This window comes from Corvus brachyrhynchos, unplaced genomic scaffold, assembly GCF_000691975.1.
Source record: "Corvus brachyrhynchos isolate BGI_N302 unplaced genomic scaffold, ASM69197v1 scaffold514, whole genome shotgun sequence".
Taxonomy (NCBI): domain Eukaryota; kingdom Metazoa; phylum Chordata; class Aves; order Passeriformes; family Corvidae; genus Corvus; species Corvus brachyrhynchos.
The window spans coordinates 2,325,186-2,341,695 of NW_008238319.1; the positions used below are offsets into that span (position 1 = coordinate 2,325,186).

Consider the following 16,510-nt stretch of genomic DNA (forward strand, 5'->3'; position numbering starts at 1 on the left):
TGACACGACCACATTACAGATAAGAGATCCCTTGAAACTCAAATAACCCCACAGTTCTCTGCCTTGCCAAACTCCATAACATCAGCAGCGCCTAAGCCAGCAGGACAGCAGCTAAAAATACTCAGCTCCAGCTCATCCCAGGCTCCTGATGGAAGGGCAGAGTCCCTGACATGTGCTCCCTGCAAGTGTCACACCCCGGGGCACGGCTCTGCCACGGCCCCACGACTGCACACCCACGACAGGGCCAAGGGCCTCAGCACAAAGTTCTCCATTGCCCTGGCACGATTCACAGCTCAGCCCTGCTGTGGTTTCCTGGTGAATCTCAGGGTCTGTGTTTTCAGTGTCAGACTGCTCTTCAGCCCCATCAAGTCCCTTTGCAGTCCCTGTAGTTCACAGGCTGTAAATTGGCAATTTCTGAACCAAATGTCAGCGATGGGAAACACAGACCTGGATAACTTTGTGTTTCCCAGCGCTATTTCCCAACCTAGAGCCTCTCCCCAAACCCAGCTGACACTTTTGGGGTGGTGTAGGAAAAAGAGGGGCTGGGGAGGGACTTGGAAGAAGAGCAACTGTGTTCATGCAGAGTTCAGATTGCCTGCTGTCCTTCTGTGCTCAGTCCCATTTTCTGCAAGAACAAACAGAGAACCAAAACCAAATGTATTTACTGTGCTTTTTTCTGCTTCATAAAGTGATGTTTTCATAGAATCCCAGAACGGTTTGGGTTGGAACAGACCTTAAACCTTACCCAGTGCCACCCCCTGCCATGGGCAGGGACACATTCCACCATCCCAGGGTGCTCCAACTTGGCCATGGACATTTCCAGGGATCCAGGGGCAGCCACAGCTTCTCTATGCCAGGACCTTACCACACTCACAGGGAAGAATTTCCTCCAATATCTAACCTAAACTACTGTTTTTCAGTTTAAAGCCATTCCCCCTTGTCCTGTCACTACCTGCCCTAATAAAAAAATCCCTCTCCAGCTCTCTTGCAGCCCTTTTAGGTACTGAAAGGCCACAAGAAGATCATCTCAGAGACTTCTCTTCTTCCCTTACTTTCAGCCATGTGGGGTTTTCTCTCTTTTCTCACTGCTGTTTCTCTGTAGGGAGGGGTAGCCCTGGTCCAGCTGCCCCTGAGCTGGGTTTCTCTGCATTCACAGCACCCACTCAGTCCTTGCCAGCAGGCTACATGTCCTGAGCAGTCAAATCCTCTTTATTCCAGACAATCTCAGCCCTGGGAACGACCTTAGCTCAGAGAGAACACATCCCAAACTCATCCAAAGCGTATTTGCTTCCGTAACCTCGGCGGAGCTCGGCGAGGCACAGCTGCTCTGCGGGGCTGGCCAGGCAGGCCCCACTCCCTGCTGTGGATGAAGATGTTCCAGTTGCCTGGGAAACCATTCTTTGGGATCACTGAAATGTATTCCACACCTTTGCCTTCAGATCCAACATTAGCACTTTGTCTGGGAGAGAATCCTGACGCGAGAGGAACCTGCAGGAACCAAAGCACTCCTTTCACAGGGATAAATCCAACAGAAAGTCACTCACAGCCCAACAACAACCAGATCTGCCCCAAAAGAGGAAAGATCAGTCAGAGCATTTGAGCACCTCATCCCTCAGCTGAGGACACGAGGCTTAAATCCATTAGGATATTACCAGCAGGTGGAAGAATTGGCTGAGTAGAGATGAAGGAGCTGCAATCAAAGGAGATGGGATTATTCAAGGGCTCAGAGCATTTATTTAGATTAAATATTTGCAAACTGGGATATTTTTTGGCCTATTTGACGAAAGAATGCATTCAATACTTACAGCAGGAGCACCAGGTAGGACCTTAAAAACCATCTCGTTCCAACCCCCTGCCATGAAAATATGGTTGGGGCACCAGACTGATTTTAGAGGACAAAAATCCATAAAGAAAAGCAGGATATTGCTCCAAATGTCCTACTCCTGGCAGCAGTTTAGACAAGGAAAGCAGTATCATTTCACTGCTTGCTTACCTTCAATCAGAAAACAACACTGGGCTTTAATTCCTCCTGTGGGTGTAGTCAGCTCTTAAGTTGAAATCCAGGCTTTAATATCTTCTCCTCATAATTTAGGTCATGGGCAGGGAAGCAACGCAGGGAAATAGAGAGAAAATTCAGGCTTTGCAACAGATGCTCAAAAACTGCAGCTTGTGCTCGAGGCTCCCAGGGCACCGACCGCAGCCACTCCTCTGCTCAGAAAGCCTTGCAGCCAAAAAAGAGAGGCTGAAATCCCTGTGGGATTTATATCCCGAGTTACAAGGCCTTTGTAGGGTCTGTCTCCAATCCCTGAGGTCAGTAAGGAATGTTCTGGTCTTCCCTCTGAGTGCTCATCCCCCAGGGGCAGCTGGAAGAGCCGCAGGAGGAAGCGCTGGAGGTGCTGCACTCCCAGCTTCCTGCCCCTGGAAGGGTCAAAAAGAGACAAACAGGGATGTTAAAGGAATCATTGGGATCATCCAGTTCACGTGCATGGAAAAGTGGAAGAAATAAAGGGTTTAATGGAAAAGTGTCTCAACAGAAGGCGGGGAGAGCTGGGGGTGTTCATCTGGGGAAGGGTCCAGAGATCTTCGAGCTCCTTCCAGGGCCTAAAGGGGTTCCAGGAGAGCTGGAGAGGGACTGGGGACAAGGCATGGAGGGACAGGACACAGGGAATGGCTTTAAGCTGAAGAAGGGGAGATTTAGATGGGATGTTGGGAAGGAATTGTTCCCTGGGAGGGTGGGCAGGCCCTGGCACAGGGTGCCCAGAGCAGCTGGGGCTGCCCCTGGATCCCTGGCAGTGCCCAAGGCCAGGCTGGACACTGGGGCTGGGAGCAGCCTGGGACAGTGGGAGGTGGATCTGGATGAGCTTTAAGGTCCCTCCAACCCAAACCAGTCCAGGATTCTGTGATTAAACAGCAAATTCCAGTGGGAGTAGTCTGGGAGAATCTTGTGCTGTTTTTTTCCAGTCTTACATTAAAAAAATCCAAACAAACCAAAACCCTTTCCCTGTTGTCTCTGACACAAATTCTGCAGTTCAGTGTTTCAGGGGGGTCCCGTTCACCCCCAGAATTCCGAATTCCACCCCTGCTCAGTGACTCTCTGCAGTTTATGGTGCTCACACTCATCTAAACACAATTACACTGCACAGGGCCATAAACTCCCCGTTCTGGGAGGTGGAAGCAGCTTCCTTCTCACATTTATTAAACCGTGTTTATACACATCCCTACTAATTTATATGGCACCTTCCTTGTTAAATAGAACAGAAAAATATAATTGAGTCTTCCATTCCCAATGGGGTTTTTTTGGGTTTTTTTTTTATTGCCAACATAAACATGCATCAGTTTTTGAGCATCCAAAAGTCATCTGGAGCTTTAGATGTTCAGGGCAAGGCAGCCTTGGGGTTTTTGCTGGGTCACCATCAGAGGTTGTTCCACCCAGCTGACACCAAACACTGCTAAAAACACACTCAGCTCCTTCCCAACTGCTCAAACAAAATTAAAATTCCAGGAAACTGCAGCCAGTTGATTCCTAACATACATTTCAAGTGTAACTGCCTCAACTTTTTCTTTATTATTTTCTTAATATTTCACCTGTGTTTGGATGTGATTTGAGATTTTCAGAAAGTCAGTTTCTGGAGAAAATGTTAATAATGAATGAAGTGAAATTAATCCTACCACAGGTGGATGTGCCATGGATTTCAGTTTAGGAGAACACAGGATCTTCTGTGTCCTGTTACCAGCCAGCCTCTTTGTATTGGAAAGGGAGGGAAAAGGGAAGGAAAAGGGAAGGAAAAAAGGAAGAGGGAAGGAAAAAAGAAAGAGGGAAGGGGGAAGGAGAGGGAAGGGAAGGGAAGGGAAGGGAAGGGAAGGAAAGGAAAGGAAAGGAAAGGAAAGGAAAGGAAAGGAAAGGAAGGGAAGGGAAGGGAAGGGAAGGGAAGGGAAGGGAAGGGAAGGAAGTTCCCTTTTGCCCGTTTTCTCCTGGCTCAGCAGTGAATTCCAGGCAGTCTGACACCACCCAGCAGAGGCTGATGAAGCTGCTGCCAATGCCCTCAGCAGCAAACCAAAGGAACAGCTTCCAGGGGCTGGGATGGCAATTCCAACATCCCTGCTCCCACAGCCCCTTGGCTGTCAAATTAGCACTTGGAGGGACGGTGCCCTGCGAGGGGGAATTCTGTCGTGCAGGGGCCAAACCCACTGCCAGGGCTGGGAGCTGCATTCCAGCAGGGAGGGAATCCGTGCCCAGCAGCAGCCCTGGATATCCAACCTGCTCTGGGGGCTCATTAAAATGAACCCAAATAAACAAAATAAACCCAAATACAGCTCCGAGATATTATCACGGTGCAGCATTGCCAGGGATGCCACAAAACGACTGACATCCATTTTTTCCATCTGCTTAGGCACTCCAAGCCAACCATCCAGCACTGCCAAAGCAACTGCACCAAATCTAGACCCATGGCAAAAATCACTGCACCTGAACAGTCCCAGCAGAGCCCCCAAATTCACTTTTCCGTTCCTTTATTCCCTCCTGAAAGCAAAAGCTGCAACACTCTGTGAGAGCTCCGTGCCACCAGCAGAGAGGATGTCACCAGAAAGCTCCAGGAGAAGAGTTTTTCAATGCAGAGGAGAAAATTACTGTTTCCCCAGGAGTACCAAATCCCATGTCAAGGACAAAAACAAAATTAAAATAAAATAGATCTGGACAGCAATTCTGTAGTTTCACCAGGAAATGTTTTGTGATGAAGCTGAGCAAGTAAACAGAATGTCAAGTACCCAGATAAAAGACTTTCACATACTGGACAAGCCAAAGGTGTTTTGTTGTTGTTTTTTTTTAATAGGTACTTTTTTTTTCCTGCAAATAAATGTCCCTACACATTTTTTAGGGAGAGCAATGCGCTGGAGCATCATGAAATAGTGGAGAAGTGCCCAACTCCAGGCAGCCAGGGTTAGCAGGTCAAAGACAGCAGGACTTTCCAGGATGAATTCTGGATAAAAACCCTAAAAAACCCCACAGGTTTCCTTTACATCACATCAACTGCTCCCCTCTGCTGTTCTGCTGCACAGAAAGCAGAAAAATGCCTGGACTGAAACAACCCTGGAAATAAAAGGGTGATTCTGCTGCCTTGGGGGACGCTGCTGGAAAACTCCATGTGTTCTTTTGTCTGCCTTTGCCCCTGGAAAAATCCATCAGCACTTCAGGCTTTAGGGCTTTCTGGAATTATTTTATTCCGTGTTAAGTGCAAAACATGAATCGATATTTATGGTGCACTGTGTCTTGCCCCAAAAAAGGATTTGAATTTGGTAGCCACAGAGACCATATGTTGCAGATCATGGAGCAGATTTCCCTTTGTGGAATCACTGAGAGCTTCAGGAATCTTTGGACAAGCCTGGGACAATATCCAGTTGTAAATGAAGTGCCTCAATTATTTGAGATTATCATTTCAAACAGGGTCTCTGTATTATGGAGCCCTTGGTTATTTGCTTCTAGGCCTGGGTGATTTATCCTGCACTCCAGGATTTATTTTGCAATGGTTCACATCTCTTAGCAGGGCCCACATTTATTTTCATAATTAGGATCGTTGCAATGTTTTGATTTGGTTGGTGACATTTGCATCTCATTACACGGAACTTCTCTGTGCCAGTACAAGTGTATTTCATCCAGCCCTGTCCTGGGGGAGCAGAGAACTGGAAAAACACTCCCACAAAGGCTTCAGCTCCTCAGTTTCTATAATCAGATGTCCTCAGACAAGCAATTCCAACTAATTCCTACAACAGGCCCCACAAAGGGCTCCATTTGTCTGCAGCAAGCAGGTCCTGACTGTTCCCATCCATCCCTTTCCATCCCTAATGCATTCCCCTGCCCACAGAAATGGGGATGGACGTATTTTGAGTCTGAGGCTGCAGCTAGAGAAGTGTGAATTAAAGGAATTACCTTGGAAAGAAGAGGTTTTCAGTCTTCTTCTCTCGTGGAACAGAGAGCAGGCAGCTGCTGTGACAGGAGCTGTGACAGGCTGGGAGCTCAGGACTCTCAAGGTGATGTTTAGTTGGATGCAGGTTCAATGATGATGGAAAATTCCAGGATTTCAGCAACTGGACTTTCACTGTCTGTCAAATAATTTAAGAGAAATCATTACAAGGGCAAAGTCAGTTAGAAAAAGCACTGACACAGAAAAACGTCCCCAGATGAGACCTTTGCCCCCAGCATGGGTAAAGCATGTGGCAGCGACATCCTTTAAAATATGGTTCTGGGATTTGCAGCAACGGGATTTCCATTTCTTCAGGCGGTTTATCATTATCAGCAGCCCAAGCACAAGACTAAATGCACTAATTCCAACAAGCAAGAATGGTGCAAAAAATGGTGCAAAACACTGTCCATAAAGGTAAATTTCAGAATTAAAGTAACATTATTCCAGGAATTATTAATTATTCCAGGAAGCGCTGGAAAATGAAGGCATTTCACACAGGGACTGGATGAAATAAATACCCCAACATGTGACCTGACTGACAGCAATAAAGTCCTCACAAATTTTAATTGCTTTGCCAAATATCTGCTTCCAAAATATTTGCAACGAGTCAGCTCTGCAAAAACCTGTGGATGTAAAAAGTCTGTGGCTGCTCACAGACACCGAAATGACCCTTCCAGAAAGCTTCCATGAGCTGGGACCTACTGCCAGCTCCTTGCTGTAGGAACATGGATTTGTCTGGAAGTGCTGAAGGGTCTTTATTCCACACAAAAAACAGGGGAGAAGAGAGGGAACAAGCAGGCAGAGGCTGCAGGGCAGCATTGCCACCCTCCCAGAGCTGCATTTGGAGGTGAGGAGAGCAGTGAGGGCAGAAACGACGGACGAAATCATTGACTGAGGCAAAGCCAAAGCCTGGTTTGTGCTGCAGCTAATCCCAGTCAGGATCAACAAGGAATGGTGTCCCTGGCTGGATCCAAGTTTTTGGAGGGGCTCTGAGGAAGCCTGTCAGGAGCCAGGCAGCACGAGGCCCTGCACGGACATGGATCATGATGATGGTTATTGTGCAGCTGGGATGCATTTAATGCCAGACAAGTGCAGATAATGCTCCTTTTGCTGACAGATTTCACCAGGGGTCACCACAAACCCGGCGTAGCTCGAGTCTGTGTGACAGGATCCCCTTCCTGAGGGACATTTCTCACCAGTGGTGAGGGAAATGCCAGGGGATGCTGTCAGGGAAGGCAGGACAGGAACTAAATCTCACTGAAGACATAAATCTTCTTCGTCTAGAGAACAAGAAAAAGCCCAGTCAGTCAAAACTGCACCGTGGGTTGTTTTTATAAATGGATTTCTGCTTTGGCTTCCTCTCCTGACATTCCTGGGATGGGTCCCCCACCTCTCCTGCCCTGCCTGGAACGATGGCAGCCCCTCCAGGACAGCTCACCTTCTGCTGCTGAAGCTTTACAACTCTCCACTGATATTTTTCCCAACTGGAAAATGCTTTCCCAAGGCTCCCTATTTTTTTCTAAAGTAGAAAACCACTAGGAACGGGTCTGGGATGGAAAATCATAGAATCACAGACTCACAGAATGGTTTGGGTTTGAAGGGACCCTAAAGCTCATCTCATTCCACCCCCTGCTATGGGCAGGGACACCTTCCACTATCCCAGATTGCTCCAAGCCCTGTCCAACCTGGCCTTGGACACTTAAAATTCTGATTTTGTCTCCTTTTCATTCTGCTTTCCCTTTGCAATGAGCTGCAGGCCTTTGGACCAGCTCTGTTCAAAAGCCCTGTGGAGGTGGCACCTGGGGACATGGGTCAGTGGTGGCCTTGGCAGTGCTGGGGAATGGTTGGGCTCAATAATTTTAGAAACTTTTCCAACCTAAACTATTCTGTGATTTTTTGATGCATTTGGTACAACCCTGGGCCACTCTGGGCCCACTGAAGCTCCTTTAATGCCTTCCATTAGTTTCAGGATGATGAAGAGGGAGGATTTGAGGTGACACCAGTGAGGTAATAAAATGTAATCATTAAAATGCCCTTTGCCTGCCTCTGCCAGAGCTCTTCCAGCCAGTGCTTTTCAGAAGAAAACTGATAAAATTGGTTTTTTTGTAGCACCAGAGCAGGTCCTGTCAGGAGCAGCATCTCCCAGGGCTGTGACAGTGAAAACAGTGAGAACAACAGCAAAAGTAAAATGAAAATAGCTCCTAAGTACTTCAGGATTTGGTTTAGGGTGTTAAGGGTTGGACTCAATCTTTGAAGGCTTTTCCAGCCTTAAAGATTCTAAGATTCTGCCTGGGAGAACAAAACTGGTATGAAAAACTTGGATTGCCAAGGGTTTAAAACACTGGCACCAACATTGTGTATCCAACTGTTTAATTTGATTTACAGAGAGAAATCTTGTCCCTCCTGGCTGGGGGTTGAGTAAGAAACTCCTTTCGGGGGTGCAGCTTCAAACAGGACCAGGGCAGAGCTGCCAGGAAAGAAGATTTGAAGTTCTGAGGGTAATTTTGTCTCTGAGCTGAGGCAGGTATGATGCCTGAGGTGGCACCTAACACCAGAGACGAGACAAGAATAAGAGAATAAAAGGAGGTATTTATTTGAAGGGCCTTCAAAGGCACACCCTGGGCAGTCCAAAAGGCCTCACCCAAGACGGACCCTGGGTCACGGGTTCTTCACACCTTTATAAGTTTGGTTCATTTGCATATCAGGGTTAATTCTCCAATTAAAGCTTCAGTTAATGATGTAATCACCCCCAGTTTGCCCCTCCTCTCAAAGGCTTTAGTTTACACATTTTGGGGCCTGGGACCATCGAGGTGTCCTTGGAGAGCAAACCTAGAGAGGTTTGTTATGTCTGACCAGCGTGAGAGAACAGCAGCTGAGAGGGCACAGGAAACTCCAGAGTTACACACCAGGCAGTGCAGCATTTGAAAAATAGAAAAGCTAAAACCTAAGGCATCAGCTGCTGCCCAGCAGGTCCCTGATTCCTGGAGCAAGTGGAGTAAGGAGCTCACGAGACACAGACAAATGTGAAGGCCAGCACAGGAACAACATCAAACTGATGAAATGGAAGCAAAATGAAGCAAACAGAACTAAAATAAACCTCAAAGCCACCCTCTGGGTGATTCCAAACTGCTGGGCTGCAGCTCATCCCTCAGGATGGGACATTTAGGATGGGAGGACTGCAGGATGTTGCCAGGTATAGATAATTTTTCTGAGGAAATAATTAAAATTTTGGCCTAAATAATGATTTTTTCTAATTGAGCTAAACCAGTGTGGTCTTGTTTTCAGGACTAATTATTACATGTGATAAACAACTCCTCTCTGAACCCTTCCTAATAAATAAATAACTACCCTTGGAAAAAAAAAAAGGATTGTCTCCATGCAGCTTGAGAAAGGCATTTTTATTGCTTATGGCTTTTTAAAGTGCTTTAGATCTTCCTTTAAATTTGCTCCCTGTGTTCCAGGAGCAAAGAGCCCTGTCAGGTTTGATGCTGCCCTGTAGGAGAAGGCCACAGAGAGAGATTTTCCCATTTTTTCTGTGCAATTTAAGAGCCAGTTTGAAGATTCCAAAGTGCTCTGGCACTTTTAACCAACCAAGGCACAGGATATTTAGGGCAAAATTGAAATAGAGCTGCAGTTCCTGGAAAGCACAGAGCATTGCACACTCTAAAAAGAAGAAGATGCTGAAAAGAAAAAGCACAAAGGCAAAAATATGAAAAGTAGCAGCTCTCTCAGAGCTGGGAAATTGTAAATTCAGATAAATTATGAGGAATCTGATAGCTGTAGGATGAGCCCATCCATTAAAACCACGGAGAGGGAACAACGGATCGTAGGGAAATAAAAAAGGTTGGGATTATCAGCAGCCTCCTCTCCCATTCCTTTATATTGGTTGTTTTTCTGGTGGTACAACAAGAGTTCTACGTTTTTAAAATGAGCTGAGGACCAGCAACACCCACCTGCAACAATGGGGCTGCAGCAGCTCCAGCCACACTGGGGATGCTCCCCAAACTGCAGCTGCAGGAATAAATGAAAGCAATGATGTGATTTCGGTAAAAAAAAGAATCCCCAAAACCCCATTGATGGAAATAAAACACTTCACTCATCTTGTGTTTGATGCTCCCCAAACTGCAGCTGTATTAATGAAAGCAAAACTATGATTTTTGTAAAAAAAACCCCCCAAAAATCGATTAATGCAGATAAAGCACTTCACCCATCTTCTGTTTGATGCTCCCCAAATGTCAGCTGGAATAAATGAAAGCCACAATGTGATTTTTGTAAAAAAAACCCCCAAAAACTTAAACATTTCACTCATCTTGTGTTTGATGCTCCCCAAATTACAGCTGGAATAAATGAAAGCCACAATGTGATTTTTGTAAAAAAACCACCAAAAACTTATTGATGCAAATACAACATTTCACTCATCTTGTGTTTGATGCTCCCCAAATTGCAGCTGTATTAAATGAAAGCAAAACTATGATTTTTGTAAAAAAAAAACCCCAAAACCCCTAGTAATGCAAATAAAACACTTCACACATCTTCTGTTTGATGCTCCTCAAATTGTAGTTGTAGTAAATGAAAGCAAAAATGTGATTTTTGTAAAAAAACCCACCAAAAACTTATTGATGGAAATACAACACTTCATTCATCTTGTGTTTGATGCTCCCCAAATTGCAGCTGGAATAAATGAAAGCAAAACTATGATTTTTGTAAAAAAAACCCACCCAAAAACCCTAATAATGCAAATAAAACATTTCACCCATCTTCTGTTTGATGCTCCCCAAATGACAGCTGGAATAAATGAAAGCCACAATGTGATTTTTGTAAGAAAAAGCAAAAAACCCCAAACTTATTGGTGCAAATACAATATTTCCCTCCTCTTGTTCCCTTGTTTAACTCCCTGCAAATCGCTGCTGGCTGAGGAAATCCACGCTGGCCATGGGCGAGTGAAGGCCCTGTTCTATCCATGAGAAACAGAAGTGTAGGGACTAAAGATCTTTTAAATGCCTTGGGAAACACATGGGGTAACCAGGAGAGAGGATCCCAGAGCTCCTTTATATCCCTGTCCGTGGAGGGAGGGTTGGGAAATTGGGATTGATCATCCAGGAGAGGCAGCAGGAGGAGCCAGGGCGACTCCGGGAGGTCTGGGACAAGCAGGGAAGGTTTTCCTGGGACATTATCCCATTGTGTCACCTCACTGCAGGGATGTCTGCAGAGATCTCAGCAGCAAGGCACGGGCAGGTTCTGTTTCCTCCAGAACGGGGCTCCCCATGGTCAGCAGAGTCCATCCCACGCCCCAGCAGCTCCGCGCGGCTGCGGAAGGTCAGGAGAACTCAACTGAGGCCAAAATCCCACCAAAACTGAGGTGAAACCACTTTGGGTTCAAGGAACTGAGCACAAAAAGTGTCCCTGGAAGATCCAAGTGCAGCTCTCTGGAGAGAAGAGTCAAAGTGAGAACATCTCCTCTATACTCAGTTATGGAGTTGTTTTACTGAGCTCTTTGATACGACCCAAACACAGGCCTTGAAATTACTTTTCCATTGCAAGGACCTTTCAGGAGAAAACCTAAAATTCTTTAAATTGAAATTTTATCTGTCTGCCCTTCAGTAAAGACTGATGGAAACACTGATTTCAGATTATATGAGCTAAAAATATGCCACTGAAAGTACCTTTTAGGATAAAGACCAAATTGTTTTAAATTACTTTTTTTTAAAAATAAAAGTTTGTCTCACCAGCCCTTCAGTAACCACGGATGGAAACACTGGATTCAGATGATACAATCCAAAAATGTGCTATTGGAAGGACCTTTCAGGATAAAACCTAAAATTTTTTAAAGGAAAAATTTTCTTTCTTTGTCCTTCAGTAACCACCGATGGAAACTCTGTTGCAGCCCGTCCCTTCAGGTGGGGTTTCACACTCATGTAAAGAAGAGTATATAGACACAGTAGAATATACAGATAGAATCTACTGCATCCACTATCTCAACCCCATCAGCCTGATATTGCAGCACCCAAAATGCTCCATCCAGCACCTGATCTCACTCCAGGAAATTCCAGTAACTTTTGCAAATGGTGCTTCAGATATTCCCAAGCTTTCTTGGCAGATACAACACCAGAAGCAGCTCTGCTGGTGTTATCCAGGGCTAATGTTTATAAAGACAAAACCCAGCATCATCAATGAAGAATTTGGGTGGTGAGGGGGTGGAAAGAATCATTTTCAAAGCATATTTACATTCAGAATTAAAAATTCCAGCCATTCTATGCTTGAGCTGGGCTTTTCTTTTCCCTCCCTGTGCATCTGAAGAATTAAGAAGTGTTCTTACAAGCAGTGGGGTTAAAAACACATCTAGTGCAGATGCTGAAAGGCAGCGTATCAGTGAACTGAGAAGTGATTATGTTGTACCCCTGGGCAATGAGGCTGTCATCAAATTTCCAAACAAGATGTGAGAATCCAGGGCAGTTCTGTTGTTGGGTCACAACAGTTGCTTGGCAGTTCCTCTCCTTATTTTCCGGTTAGGAATGAAATCCCAACATTTCCAGGATCAAATCCTCCCCTGGCAGGGAAAAGAGGCACAAAAGACTGATTTGGGGAGGGGAGGCTGTGACAGCAGAATGGGTCAGGCACAGGGTAAACCCAGCCAGAAATGAATAAATGAAATGGGGGAAAATAAGAAATTGTGGCTTTTGCTGCAACCCAGACCTCAGCTGATGACTTGTCCTACACCAGCTGCAGTTATTACTTGTTATAAACAGCTAAATTATTCCTTGCTATAAAACATCAGAAGTTTTGGCTTGGTTGCCCACCCAGACCCCATGGATCCAGGTACTGATCCATGAAGTGCATTTTGGATGCACAGGGAGGTTCCTCCAGAAGGAAATTTTAAGCACCTGTTGATGAACCACCCCCTGGAGAAGCCCATTCTGCTCCTTTCCTGCTCTTCCCTATTTTTAATTTATATATTTTTTCCTAAATAAATAAATAAATAAATAAATGTTTTAAAAAGCCGAACGACAAAGGAACCAAAGAAAATAAAAATACTTGCAAAGGTGTTGATCAGATTTTACTGGCGAAGACAAAATTCTGAGGTCACCTCTGTAACTGGGACTTGTTTTTCTGCCCAGCACAGAGCAGAGCTGCCTGTAGTTCTCCAGCAGGGACAGAATTCCATATTTCCAGGCTTTACAGGTTCCAAGAGGAGTGAAATGGCAGTAAACCCAGAGAAACCAGCCCTATTAATAATTAAATTGTCTCCCTGATGTGCTCAAGAAGGACGGTTGCCACCAAGTGCCACAGCCACCGCCAAGTGCAATAAAATAATTTTATGCAACATTTGGAGGCAGCCTCCCCCTCCCAAACCTCTCCTGTGCACAGGGAAAGTCCAAAGTATGCCTTTTTAACCCAGAACTGTCAAAGTGTATTGAGAATAATGGAGCCTGACAAGGCCGAGGCTGAAGGAGGAACGGGCAGATTGAGCTGCTGAGCCTGGCGCTGTGTTGGCGTTGCACTTTCGGCAGCACTGCAGCAAACAAATGTTTCCCTAAATAAAGGAAAATGGTCGAATGCTTAGAACGAGCCCCAAAATATTCCCACCCCAAAGTTTTCCCCTGAATGGTTGAATCCCATTTCTCTCACCAGTGCCTGGTAAGAGGGATCTGTTGGGAAGTGAGGTCATCGAGAATAAAATCCAACCCTTTTAGGTGAGAAAGCATTGAAATCTGCCTTCCCTGGGTGCTCCTGCACTGCCAACCCCTCTGTGCTGCAGAGGGGCAGGTGGAGAGCTCTGCAGGGAGATTCGAGGGCTGATGGGACTCCAAGCCTTGATTCAGTTGGAGAGAGACAGGAAAAGTCCTGCAAAGCCACGGGAACAAGAGATCCATGGAGGGCAAGGAGCAGGATGTGAGGCTGTAGAGAATGGAGGTGTCATCTTTAATTATGCACCCAGATAAACTCAGTCCTCAGGTCAGGGGTGGGATGTTCTCCTTCCCTGGGTGCTCCTGCCCAAATCCAGGGATTTTGGGGGAGCATGGGATAAATTAGGGAGAGCACCTGCTTTTCAAAGGGCTGAATGTCCCACAGCTTTACGTGTGGCCCTTTCTCTAAATCCTTCCCACTTGAGAATGAGACAACAAAGGTTTAAAACCCCCTTGTAGGGTTTTTAAACAAACCCAACCCAAACCTGCATTAAAACACAGCTGCAGGAATTATAAAAGACTCGATTCAGGAGGCCAAGCTCTCGCCTTGCACATCCAGGGGGATTTTGCTGCATCCAGCTCGTTTCAGGGAGGTTTGAGGAGCAGGGTTATGTAAGGCACAGAACAGGATGATGTAAAAGGGAGCAGGATGAAGCTGGAAGATCACTGAGGTGCTTCCCAGAGGACTGAGATGGCACTATTTATACACAGTTAGATTTTTTTGGCAATATAGAAGACATGCACAGCTCTGCCATGATCAAAATCCAAACACCTCTGTTTGTTTCTTTTTTGGGCCGGTTTAGATAAAGCAAAACCCACCGAAGCCAGCAAGTCCCATGGAACCTTGGGTATATAACGCAAGGCTCAGCTGCCAATACCAACTTCAGGGCACCTTTCAAAGTTCAGCTCCCATTTCCCTTTTAGATGTGAGACTGAGCAGAAAGAAGAAATCAAACCGCTGGTTTTTAGGGGAATATTATGTAGAAAACGTTGGCCTCAAACACATTCACATTTCGCTTCCCCATCCAGAATACCCCAATCTCCCATCCAGCCCTGCCCTCTGGCACTGGGAAGCCATTCCCTGTGTCCTGTCCCTCCATGCCTTGTCCCCAGTCCCTCTCCAGCTCTCCTGGAGCCCCTTTAGGCCCTGCAAGGGGCTCTGAGGTATCCAGATGTTAGGAAATAGGGATGCATTTTCCAGCTCTTTCTGCTACCCTTATTTCCAGGGGTATTCCCTCCCAATTTCCCCTTTGTCCACCGTTCCCAGCTCCAGGACTCAGGGAGCTGCCAGACACAAACGTGATCCCTCAGCAAACACAACAGGAGCATGTGCTCCACTTTGTTTCCCCACCAGCTCTGCTCTTGCCTGAAGGTACCTTTCCCTGCTCCATCATTTTGTTTTAAGGGAGAAGAGAAATGCAAGCACCACTCATTTCACAGCTCGGCTACAGGTAAATTATCTGCGAAAATAGGGGAGCATTTGGCTTCCCTCCTTTTCATTTTTCTTGGAGTGAAAATCAAATATAATGGGCTCACTGATTTATGATTGCCAGCAGGATGGAGCACAGGGATCATCTGATACCTGCACAAATTCCTGGCTGGATCACAAAACCCCTTCCATGAGGTCTGAGGTTCCCCCTGAACCTCTGCTCTCCCACTGCACCAACTTCTGACAGGAAAAAATTTGTCTCCAGCCCCACATCTCCATCGGGAGAGTCCCCCTGGCTTCTGGGGTGTGTCCAAGCCAGGAGGTGCCATTCCCAAACTGGATGAAGGGTCCAGGCTGTGAGTTCAGGGGCCCATGGGGATGAAGGGTGGCACAGCACAGCTGCCAGGGCAGTGCCAGGCACAGGCAGCTCATGCCTTGGAATTCCAAACAGAGAATCATGGAGTGGTTTGGATGGGAAGAAACCTTAAAGCCCATCCAGTGCCACCCCTGCCATGGGCAGGGACACCTCCCACTGTCCCAGGCTGCTCCCAGCCCCAATGTCCAGCCTGGCCTTGGCCACTGCCAGGGATCCAGGGGCAGCCCCAGCTGCTCTGGGCACCCTGTGCCAGGGCCTGCCCACCCTCCCAGGGAACAATTCCTTCCCAATATCCCATCTAAATCCCCCCACTTTCAGCTTAAAGCCATTCCCCCTTTTCCTGTTGAAAACCATCCCCATGCTCTGGCCCATAGGACACCAGGGGTGGGTGAAAGCTGCTCACCCTCATTTTCATGAACCACACGTTCCTGCTGTCCCCTTTAAGAATTTTTCCCTTCTGAAATAACAGAAACCGTGGAGGGAAAGGCATGAGAAAGAGGAGGGAACAAAAAGCACATCCTAAATGCAGCTGTCAGTGTGTGCAGAGCAGAGGGAGCCGGGCTCTCGCTCCCAGCCGGCCTTTGCGGTCACTGGTCACTTCCAATTAGCTCATGCCACCAGTTAATGCTCCCTGGCAGCAGGAACAAGGAGTTCTGGAGAGAGAGGAGTCCCTTGCTGAGGCTTTGGGGTGTTTTTTAGTGGTTCTACAATGGCCTGCAGGAAAGGAAAGTGTCTCTGCTGAACTTGGGTAACTCCGTGTTAGGCAATCCTGGCACAGAGCCGGGCGCAGAGCAGCCCCCTCCCAGCAGGGATGTGCCAGGGACAGGTGCCCACCCCGGGATCAGCCTGTGCCCACGGACACAGAGCTGGCACTTGTCCTGCAGCTGCTCTGGGACAGCCTCAGAGGCACCGAGTGCATGGGAGAGAAAACCATGGAATCACAGAATGGTTTGGATGAGAAGGGACCTTAAAAATCACCCGGTGCCACCCCTGCCATGGCAGGGACACCTCCCACTGTGCCAGGCTGCTCCAAGCCCCAATGGCCAACCCGGGCCTGGGCACT

General features: G+C 46.9%; 1 protein-coding gene across 2 annotated transcripts in view; it reads right to left on the reverse strand.

Moving 5' to 3' along the window:
- NPS (neuropeptide S) overlaps positions 1 to 6,092 on the reverse strand; it is a 40,195-nt gene extending 34,103 nt beyond the window's left edge. The window contains exons 1-2 of one of the 2 annotated variants that reach the window (XM_017733866.1): positions 5,924 to 6,092; positions 1,994 to 2,418 (exon numbers count right to left, since the gene is read on the reverse strand). The gene's annotated coding sequence lies outside the window, so the exon portion shown is untranslated. Of the gene's footprint in view, positions 2,419 to 5,923 lie in introns of both variants that reach the window. The other variant, XM_017733865.1, reaches the window with a different exon arrangement.
- Between the last annotated feature and the right edge of the window lie 10,418 nt (positions 6,093 to 16,510).